At 35.2% G+C, this 10,291-nt stretch overlaps 1 protein-coding gene across 1 annotated transcript in view; it reads left to right on the top strand.

Moving 5' to 3' along the window:
• Positions 1-431: 431 nt before the first annotated feature.
• The window catches only part of LOC131933492 (double C2-like domain-containing protein beta), a 111,323-nt gene continuing 101,463 nt past the window's right edge, over positions 432-10,291 (top strand). Inside the window, exon 1 of the mRNA XM_059290244.1 lies at positions 432-519. The gene's annotated coding sequence lies outside the window, so the exon portion shown is untranslated. The remainder of the gene's footprint in view (positions 520-10,291) is intronic.

Genomic DNA, 10,291 nt, shown 5'->3' with positions numbered 1-10,291 from the left:
GATATATATATATATATATATATATATATATATATATATATATATATATATATATATATATATATATATATATATATACTTTTTCTTGGGGGGGTGACACCACGTAATGCAGTAGGGTGACACCCGACCTAGCGACGCCACTGATTGAGGGCTATAACGCTGCTTTAAAACGATGATCATTAAATTAATGCACTGGAATATGACCATTAAACGATAACCCTAAATGACAGTTCATACGCTATAAAATTGAAAGGCTGAGGTAGAGTAGGCGCAGCTTTAAATTTAAAATATTGAAGTCTAGACTAGACTAAACCTAGAAATCTAGATCTAGATCTAGATCTAGTCAAATGTGGTAGCCGAGGCCTACACAATTTTGTACGCTTGCCTCTCTTTACAAATCTCTGGATAAGAAGATCAATGTTTACCGTGTAGCTGTGCTGCGTGTAGCAGACGACGAAACGGCCCCCCAAAAAAAATCGATATAACACATGTTGGACACTTTCTGTATCACTAAACTGTGTAAGTTTATTTTACATTTTGTTTTTGGATCTATTTATAATACAATTGTTGGTACTATTACTAAGTAGATCTAAATCTACGTGTACGTAGAATGAATATCTAGATCTAGATTCTAGATCAAGATCTAGATCTAGATCTAGAAATCTAGATCTAGATCTAGTTTAGTTACAGTTTAGTAGATCTTTGACTTAAAATTACAGCTGAGAATATTCATTGAAATACACTGACTGATTGAGTGACAGTTGTGTCAGTTGTGACTTGTGAGTTAATGTGACTGACTGAATACACACACCATCTACATCTAGTAATAGTAGTAATCTATTCTCTACTTTAATCTAGATTCTAGACTGTCCTAACATAAAGGATCATTACGTTATGTTATTAGATCTACTCATAGGTTAATCAACTTTATGTCTAGGCTAATACTAATATTTAATATCCTATCTAGATCTATAGGCCTATTTATTATAATTATAATCCTTGAGCCTTGATCTATACTAATCTATAGACTATAGGCTAATAATAAATATTAATAAATAATTTGATTATTTGAATTTAACCTCTCTTATCACTGCAATAACTTAATTTGTTTAACTAAACATATGTTTATCTTTTAGGCACTTTTATTAATTGTGTTCTAATAAAAATCTAATTAAATATAATAGAATGTAGATCTAACAGTAAAGCATTTTTAGTATATTTCCTTTTTACACCAAGGGCAGATGAAGTAGAGTTCATAGAGTCACATTAATTGATATAAATCTACAAAGTAATTTAAATACTAAGCGAGGTCACTGTGAGTTCACTTAGGTCCCAAAAACTCACACAAAGCTCTACCTTCTGATCACACCATCCCAAAGCTCTTATATGTGTCATGAACTAGAGTAGACATATATACAATATTATTTATCTCAATCTTACAAAGATATCATATATTTGTTGGAATTGTAATTATTACAATTATTGGAGCATACACATTTCACATATCAAAAAAATAAAGGAAATCATCATTCCACCCTACATAAAATATAGTGCCCTCAATTTTATAAACAAGTACCATTATATTATATAACAAATGCAGACCACCCCCTCCCCAACTGCAAAATGTGTGCCTAAAGAATTTTTTTAATTAAAAAACCATTTACTTTAGTGTTACCATTCACAAAATTTGTTTTAATAAATGTGCCCAGGGACCTGATTCCTGCGAGTCTCTGGGAAATCAAATATTAAATAGGAAACGAACTGCTGAAATTTCAATAAGATTAAATAACTAAAAAACAAATGTTATATAAGACAGCTCTTGTCCTCCACCATAAAAAAACAATACAGCAAAATGATAATCCACCACAGGGGTTCCGAACTTGTAAAAGAAGGAATAGAATAAATTTCAATAAGATTAAATTATTAAAAAACAAATGTTATATAAGACAGCTCTTGTCCTCCACCATAAAAAAACAATACAGCAAAATGATAATCCACCACAGGGGTTCCGAACTTGTAAAAGAAGGAATAGAATAAATTTCAATAAGATTAAATTATTAAAAAACAAATGTTATATAAGACAGCTCTTGTCCACCACCATAAAAAAAAACAATACAGCAAAATAGTAATCCACCACAGGGATTCCGAACTCGTAAAAGAAGGAATAGATGACATATTCTCCTCTCGGCTGCAACATCACATACCAATTTTACTAAATGTATTAGGGCCTATTTGATATTGCTTGAGACTCTTAGGGGACTAGCCTAGTCCCCTGTGTGCACAAACAGCATGAAACTGCTACAGTCCCTTAGAGTTCCCAGGCTTGAGATCTGTGATGCACCAGTTCTGACTGTGACTATACAAACACAGGTGTAAAAGTACATGGAGGTGGTGAGGGTGGGGTTTCTGTCAAAAATACAACCTTAATTTTATAAATGACCCTTAAAATCTAATGTTTAGTTTTAGATCTGTAATGTGTCTTATACTTAAACCTGCTCTCTGAGTAGATGCATGAAAGAGACTCCTGTTGTGTGTAGTAGTAAAGGCTTAAAACCTTATTACCAGCAAGATATTTGAACCCAACATCTTTTGTCTAAATGAACTGTACCATTATAATAAGCATATGCAAAGTATATTAATTGGACATTGTTATAATTTGATTTCCAAATGACCTTTACATATTGTACAGAAATCTGCAAGGATATTTAAGAAAACTTAAAAATCACTTTTACTTTAAATCTCAAAAATAATTGTGGACACATTTAAAATAAATAAAAATAAATAAATAAATATGTATATATATATATATATATATATATATATATATATATATATATATATATATATATATATATATATATATATATATATATATATATATATATATATATATATATATATATATAAATATATATATGTATATATATATATATATATATATACTTTATGTTAGACCTACTCAGAGTTTCTTCCAGGCATCTCTTCAGATGCCCCCCCCCCGAAAAATGTTGACCGCCCCCCCCCCCCCCCCCAAAAAAAAATTTCAACCCCCCCCCCCCTGGAAAAAACACTGGACCTACTGTTTATTCTCAATGTTTAGTTTCATCTCCAAAAAAAATTCAAGTTTACTGTAATGAAATGCAAACAAATGCTGGACCCTGCCCCCCCCCCCCTCACCCCGATCAATCGAATGTGGTCCGCACACTTCACCCGGCTTGGTATTGGTATGCTAGTTTATCAAAAACATAATATATTTTGGCGTAGTTTAAAATACTTTTGGGGTTAATTTTTTTCTCTCTCAGCATTTCGATCGGCCCCGAACACCCATCGTTGTGATTATTGAGATGGCGCGTGTTTGTGGAAGTTTGCCCTTTGCTTGTGAGCCTCTGCGTCCATAGGAGATCGCGTGCTGGTGCAACTTAAAAAAAAAAAAACACTCTGCCTCTAGCTCAGACACATTGATTAGCCGGGGAAAGGTCAAAAAATCATCGTTACACCGGCGAGGTATCGTCACCATTGTCAAGCTCCCTGGCGAAAACTTTAAAATTATGTACCCGTCCTGGTGAAAGTAGCGGTCGTTTGTAAATGTCACGCAGTGAGGGGTATTGTGGTGATGGTGTGGGGGTGGGGGAGGGACGTAGGAGGGTGGGGGGGGGGGGGGAAGAGAAGGGAGTGAGATGTTTAAGCTTTTTGACGATGTGAGAAGGGACTGGGATGTTTAAACTTTTGTGACGATGTGAGAAGTGACTGGGATTTTTAAACTTTTGTGACGATGTGAGAAGGGACTGGGATGTTCAAACTTTTGTGACGATGCGAAAAGGGACTTGGATGTTTAAACTTTTGTGAGGATATGAGAAGGAGTTGGATGTTTAAACTTTTGTGACGATGTGAAAAGGGACTGGGATGTTTAAACCTTTGTGATGATGTGAGAAGGGACTGGGATGTTTAAACTTTTGTGACGTTGTGAAAAGGGGGTAAGATGTTTAAACTTTTGTGACGATGTGAGAAGGGAGTGGGATGTTTAAACTATTGTGACGATGTGAAAAGGGACTGGGATGCTTAAACTTTTGTGACGATGTGAGAAGGGACTGGGATGTTTAAACTTTTGTGACGATGTGAAAAGGGACTGGGATGTTTAAACTTTTGTGACGATGTGAGAAGGGAGTGGGATGTGACGATGTGAGAAGGGACTGGGATGTTTAAACTTTTGTGACGATGTGAAAAGGGACTGGGATGTTCAAACTTTTGTGACGATGTGAAAAGGGACTGGGATATTTAAACTTTTGTGACGATGTGAGACTAAAAGAGGTAGGAGGGAGGTGGTGCTTGAAAAATAATTGTGACGCATCATACGCTGTTTAATTTTAAACAAATAATTGTTGTTAAAAATTATTACGACAAAGTAGCTGCGGAAAAATAATAATGCGAAGACAACGTCGGAGAATGTACGGGCTCAACACTGGGAGAGGCGCTGATGAGAGCGAAGGACAGAGAGCAATGATCAAAAGGACACTAATTGCGCCCCAACAGTCCATCTAGATTACAGGACAGAAGTAGAAACATTTAAAATAATACCTCAGCTAAAATCAGTCTCAAAATAGCAACAACTCATTTATTATTCTGGTTTTATAGGTCAGCTTTCTTTAGCTTTTTAAGTCTGTACTAAAAAAAAAACCTCATACTATCAGTTCATTGTCCAACACATGTATTTCACAATATAGGTATATTCGCCTGTAGTAGATCATCTGCCCGCAAAGTAAGAATGATGTGCCACCTTTTAAATTTTAATGCATACAGCTATGACAAAAAAATAATGTGAAAATCTTGATTGTCATGGTAGAAACAGTTATTTTAATGGGAAGGGATAACACTTGAATGACGTCATTTTATGTTGTTTTTTGGTCGAGATTGGGTGCATGTGTGTGTGTGTGGGGGGGTATACCTACGTTAATGTCGCTAACCGCGTTTAATAACGTGTATATTTCTTTTAGGCATCTCTCCTGGGAACACTACCCCTCCCCCGGACCGAATTAAAAAAAATTTTAAGAAAATATTATAAGAAATATATACTTACACCTTTATCTTCCCACTCCCCAAAGTATTAAGCTCCCCCCCCCCCCCCCGCGAACAAAGTCTGAAAAAAAAACATAGGGGGGGGGGGAGTCAAAGGATTTTAAATCTCTCCACCCCCCCCCCCCCCCTTCTTACTTTTGATGTTCTACTTAAAGAAACGAAACAAGATACATTCGAAGTTATCTCAGTTCAAAATTTAAAAACATTTCAAGCAGACTAGTTTTGAACAGTGTTGCTCTGAAATAAAAAAAAAATAACCTTGTTTTAAACAATGCAATTAATCAAGTATTACAAATATAGAAAACAAAATAAACAACATAATGGCTGTAAATTTATACCTTCCATTTAACGTAATCTTTTCCCACAATCTTCAACGATTTTTAATGATGTCACATCTACACGCATTACATTCTAAAAGCCGTACGACCCAATTTATTTTTCCTGCATTAATGTAGTTAAAAATAACTTGTAAGAAACAAAACACAATACGTTTTACGAATTCAGAAAAAAAAATTAACTACAACGTAATTACCAGATTATTATCTTTCCCCATAATTTTACAGTAAAGACAGTCATCTCTCAAGTTATTAAATTCCCCTTTAGCCGAACGAACCCCATCTCCCCTTTTCTTTAATTTAAGGTAGTTAAAAATATAACTTCTTGTTTGGAGAGTGCGTCGGGAAGTTGTTTCAGCAATAGGTCTCGTTAACGATAGCCTCGATCAATACAACAAAACCGGTAAAATTCAGTGTTGTTTGCTGTAAACACAGACTCTCATTAGCGCTAATGTAGGCTTCTGCCGTACGGTAGAAACTATCCCGGCGTGAGGGGAATTAGAAAGGTATTGAATGGGTTCGTTTGGGAATCAGTGGGCGATGTAGAAGAATTGACACCTGCATTCGTACACGTAAATTTTGCTAAACTCAAAAGGAAAGTTTTGGTACTTATTACAACTTCTGAAAAAAGTATTCAATAAAAAAAAAATTTGGCTAGCATATCTAACCTAACACATTCCCTTCATATGCCGAGGTCAAGATACATGTAAACTCTACTTCATCTGCCCAATGGATTGCTATGCATAAAGAGGATTCTTTACTTTACTTTTTATATCTAACCTTAACCTGACTGATCGTAATCCTATCTGTAAGTCTATGTCTAATCCCATATTTGACCCACCTACATCGTAATCCCAATATTTATCCAATCAGCGATTTTTGCAGGCAAATTAAAAACAGCCACCCAAAGCATGTGTCTTGATAATTAATTTTGAAAAAGGCACAAAATGCCCATTTAAAATCGGGTAATGTCTTTTTTATTATTTTAAAATCCTCCTCAATATATTTTCAAACAGCTTCCAATTGACCCTGTCCGTAGCGGAAATTGCCTGTTAAGCATTCCCTTCTAAAGCATGAAGAGTCATTGATACTGGATCTCCTGTCGTGAAAATTAGATAGAGCCACTCCCTCACTGGGCATCACAGGGGGAAAAATCTCCATAATCTCAGATCATTGGATCCCGTTCAGTTGGAGAAAGAAAATAAAAAATCTTACAATTGATCTATGGCAACTCGTGCAAAGAAGATCCTTGTTAACGAATTATTCATGTTGTTCGTTGTCTTAGCCTTACACTCACGCAACTGATATTATGTGATTTAAAAAACAGACCAAGGCCTAAATATTTTAATTTAGGCCAACATATTTAATATATTTTAGTTCTATGTAATAACGTACCTATTACCTTAGACAAATTGAACTTACTACAGGGTTATGCAGCAAAAAACACGAGAGAAATAAGAGGAGAGAGAGTGGGGGGAATCTTTGTTTCAACGACATGTCTGTATTTATATTGTATGCTTATCAGACTTGTAAAGCATTCTCTAGAAATGTTCGAGGAGCTCAGTTGAAGCGGCTACTAATTTTGTCCCATATATAGCTTATAGATCTATACATCTTTTAAAAAGAAATGTGCTGAAACTTCGTACTTCTAAATTGAGCTATACATTCTCTGTCCAGTAGTCTTGGTTGACTGATAGGGCGCCATTATATTTATAAGTGTTTTGATCGTCTTCCTTTCCACTGCCTCCCGCTGTAATTACTTTCTTTAAGATAGATTTTAGCTTCTTAATCATCGACGAATTGGCATGTTGACATATTCTGTGTAAAAATTATCATCATTTGGTGATTTGAAGCTGGTTTAGTGCAGCTGGATTCAGTTTTTCAGACCACTAGGCCTACAAATTTCGTTAGACTACTACCTAGACAATGAGATCTTGATAAACATCATATTCTTATCCTACCTGCATACTGCAAACTACGCCCTTGATAAACTGAGTGTTATGTATACTACTTGACATAGCTTAATCCCAAATGTAAATACACAATGTACACCAACACCGAATATTTACTTAACTAATTTGAAATAGGCCTCTGTTAAAACTGAAGAACATGTAAAACTGTACAGTGAATTCACATTTTTCATTTTTATCCAAACCTTTTATCCCTTGGCAAATAAAGCCAAGCATGTATGACATATTACATTTTATAAACACAACGTTGCTATGTTGATCAATGTTTTTTTTTTAACTCTTAAGTAGGCCTAAGTAGGCCTTGAAACGTAACGAAAAAGTTCTCTTGAAGAACAGCATACAGGCCTGTATACAGTCAAACACATTTTTTAATGAATATTTAATGTTCGTAAGGGTTGCTAAAACAGAATGTCGGGATGTCTGATTCAGCGGTCTTTGACTTTAAAGAAAGCGACAAACCTCTTGTGTAGACCAAAAAAGTTTAAAGTTAAACCGAGACTGCATCAAAATTTGATAAGCTGGGCCATTCCCCATTATTAATTCAGCCGGTTTTAGCCTTCCCTGTACAACGCAATCTGCATTCACCGCTTCATTGTAAACGTTTCCATTGTAGGACAAATATCTTTAGAAAGTTTTCTTTTGCTTTGTAGCTGGGAGCATTACAAAGCTGCGTGCTTTTACGTAATTATACTCATTTTAACCGGTTTTCATGTAATATTTTTAATACTACCTTTAGCTTTTCTATAGCAACAAACGTGTTTTATTATTAAAATGACGTTTTTCTAAGGCATAATGCTACCATCATTATTTTCTTACTATGTTTTACTGGGTGCTAATCAGAGTTGAGTGGGGCTTACTAGACATTCATGTGTGCAGTCGTGTGCTATTCGACCTACTGTTCAGAATATACCCAGTACTTATGTGATTAATCTCAATATTTTATTTTAAAGAGCCTATCCTGTAATGTGATTAATCTCACTACCTTAAAGAACCTACTCAGTATTGATGTGATTAATCTTAATACCTTAACATATAAAGAACCTACCCTATGATGTGTTTAATCCCAAAACCTTAAAGAACCTGCCCTATGAAGTGATTAATCCCAAAACCTTACTACAAAGAACATACCCAGTATTAATATCCTTAATCTCAACACCACAAATATTTGCCCGGATTGTGATTAATCTTAATGCGGTACCTTATTATAGAGAACCTAGCCCTGTTAGTGTCCTTCTCAATATCCTATTTTTAAAAACAACATACCTGCATTGTCTTTGTCATCATCAATACCTTATTTATAAATAACTTTGACTGTGTAAAAAGTACCCAACTACAATGCGATTCTCTAGACGTAAAGGTCAGTTGCCAGTAGAGATTTGTAGCCTTGCTGGCTCTGAGTTTAAGGATTATCGAAGTAAAGACGTGGGCGGTAACTCTACACTCCGGGGTGTCTTAATTCAACTCTTTCCGGATCTATTAAACCGCGGTAGATACCGGGGATTTCTGTTGGAAATGAGGTTACCTTTATTCGGAGTCTATTTCTCTCAAGGACTCGAAGTTACGCAATCCATCTTTACGTCTAATGTTCTCTCGCCTTTGTAGAAATTGCATAGACATGCTTTGTATCAGTGTGATACTTTGCCTTTTTTGCAGAAACTAGCTTAGTAGTGTGATACTCTTCCGCCTTGTATAAATTGCTTAGGCTTGCTTTATATCAGTGTGATACTTTTCCGCGTTGTATAAATTGCTTAGACTTGCTTCATATCAATGTTAGACTTTGCCGCCTTGTAGAAATTGCTTAGACTTGCTTTACATCAATGTTATACTTTGCCGCGTTGTATAAACTGCTTAGACTTAATTTAAATCAAAGAGACACTTAGTTGTTTTAATCATCAGTTTTTCCTCCGGTAAAAAGTAGTTTTCGAATTTACAGAAAATAATCTTACAAAGTGTGATTGACTGTAAAAATTTCTAGAGCGACCAACTATTTTACTTATAACTAATAGTGATTTTTTTATTTTTTATATTTAGTGCATTTAATAGCTTTTTATTATAGTGCTAAAGCCTCCCCCCCCCCTTTTTTTTAAATAGACCTCAAGATCAGACGAAGTGGAGTTCATATGTATCTTGACCTCAGCATATGAAGGGATGGTGTGGTCAGCGGTAAGTCCAGCCGCCTAACGTTAGTCGGGTGCTCATCTGAGCTGGGTGGACACAGGAACATCCTGCAGTCTAGAGTCGGGACCGAGATCCGAACTAGAGACCATCGAGCTAGCAGTCGAGCGCCCTACCGCTCAACCACGCCTTCCCATTTTTATAGTCTTATTTAAATTGAATTGAATTTATTTTAAAATAGTTATCATAATGTTTCTTTACTCTAAAAAGGTTATGCTAGAACGAAATTAAACTAGTTCTAAAAACGGACTTAGGCAATAGCTTGTGTAGAAAAAAAAGATGAAGTTCTATTTCGAGACTGAACGGTCAAAAGGGCAATTCAAGAATAGCTCATTTGTAACTCTGGTCACAGTAATGGGATTGTGCGGCCACTACAATACCAAGTAACCATAACTCTTATCCACTTCAGAGCCCGAAACAGAGTTATCTCCCAGATTGAAATTCCGCCATCTGTTTTAATCGCCAATAACAATAAACGTAATAATTGGTCTGATTTAAAAAAGCAACTGTCAAATACTTCACTATGATAGTTGTAGAAAATTTTGTTATTATTATTATTATTGAAATTATTGTTATATTATAATTATAATATCAACGTGTTTTGCGTTTCTAACACAAAGTTAACTATAGCAGATATTTGCTACATCACCATTTTTTTTACTGTTCCCACTATACAAAAATGAAAGCTGACGTGACAAGGAAAAAACATTAAGGCTCTAACAAATGCTCCAATGGATG

The sequence above is a fragment of the Physella acuta genome, unplaced genomic scaffold (assembly GCF_028476545.2).
Source record: "Physella acuta isolate Inbredline_101_S28 unplaced genomic scaffold, ASM2847654v3 ptg000107l, whole genome shotgun sequence".
NCBI lineage: Eukaryota > Metazoa > Mollusca > Gastropoda > Physidae > Physella > Physella acuta.
This window is presented reverse-complemented; position numbering and strand designations above follow the sequence as displayed.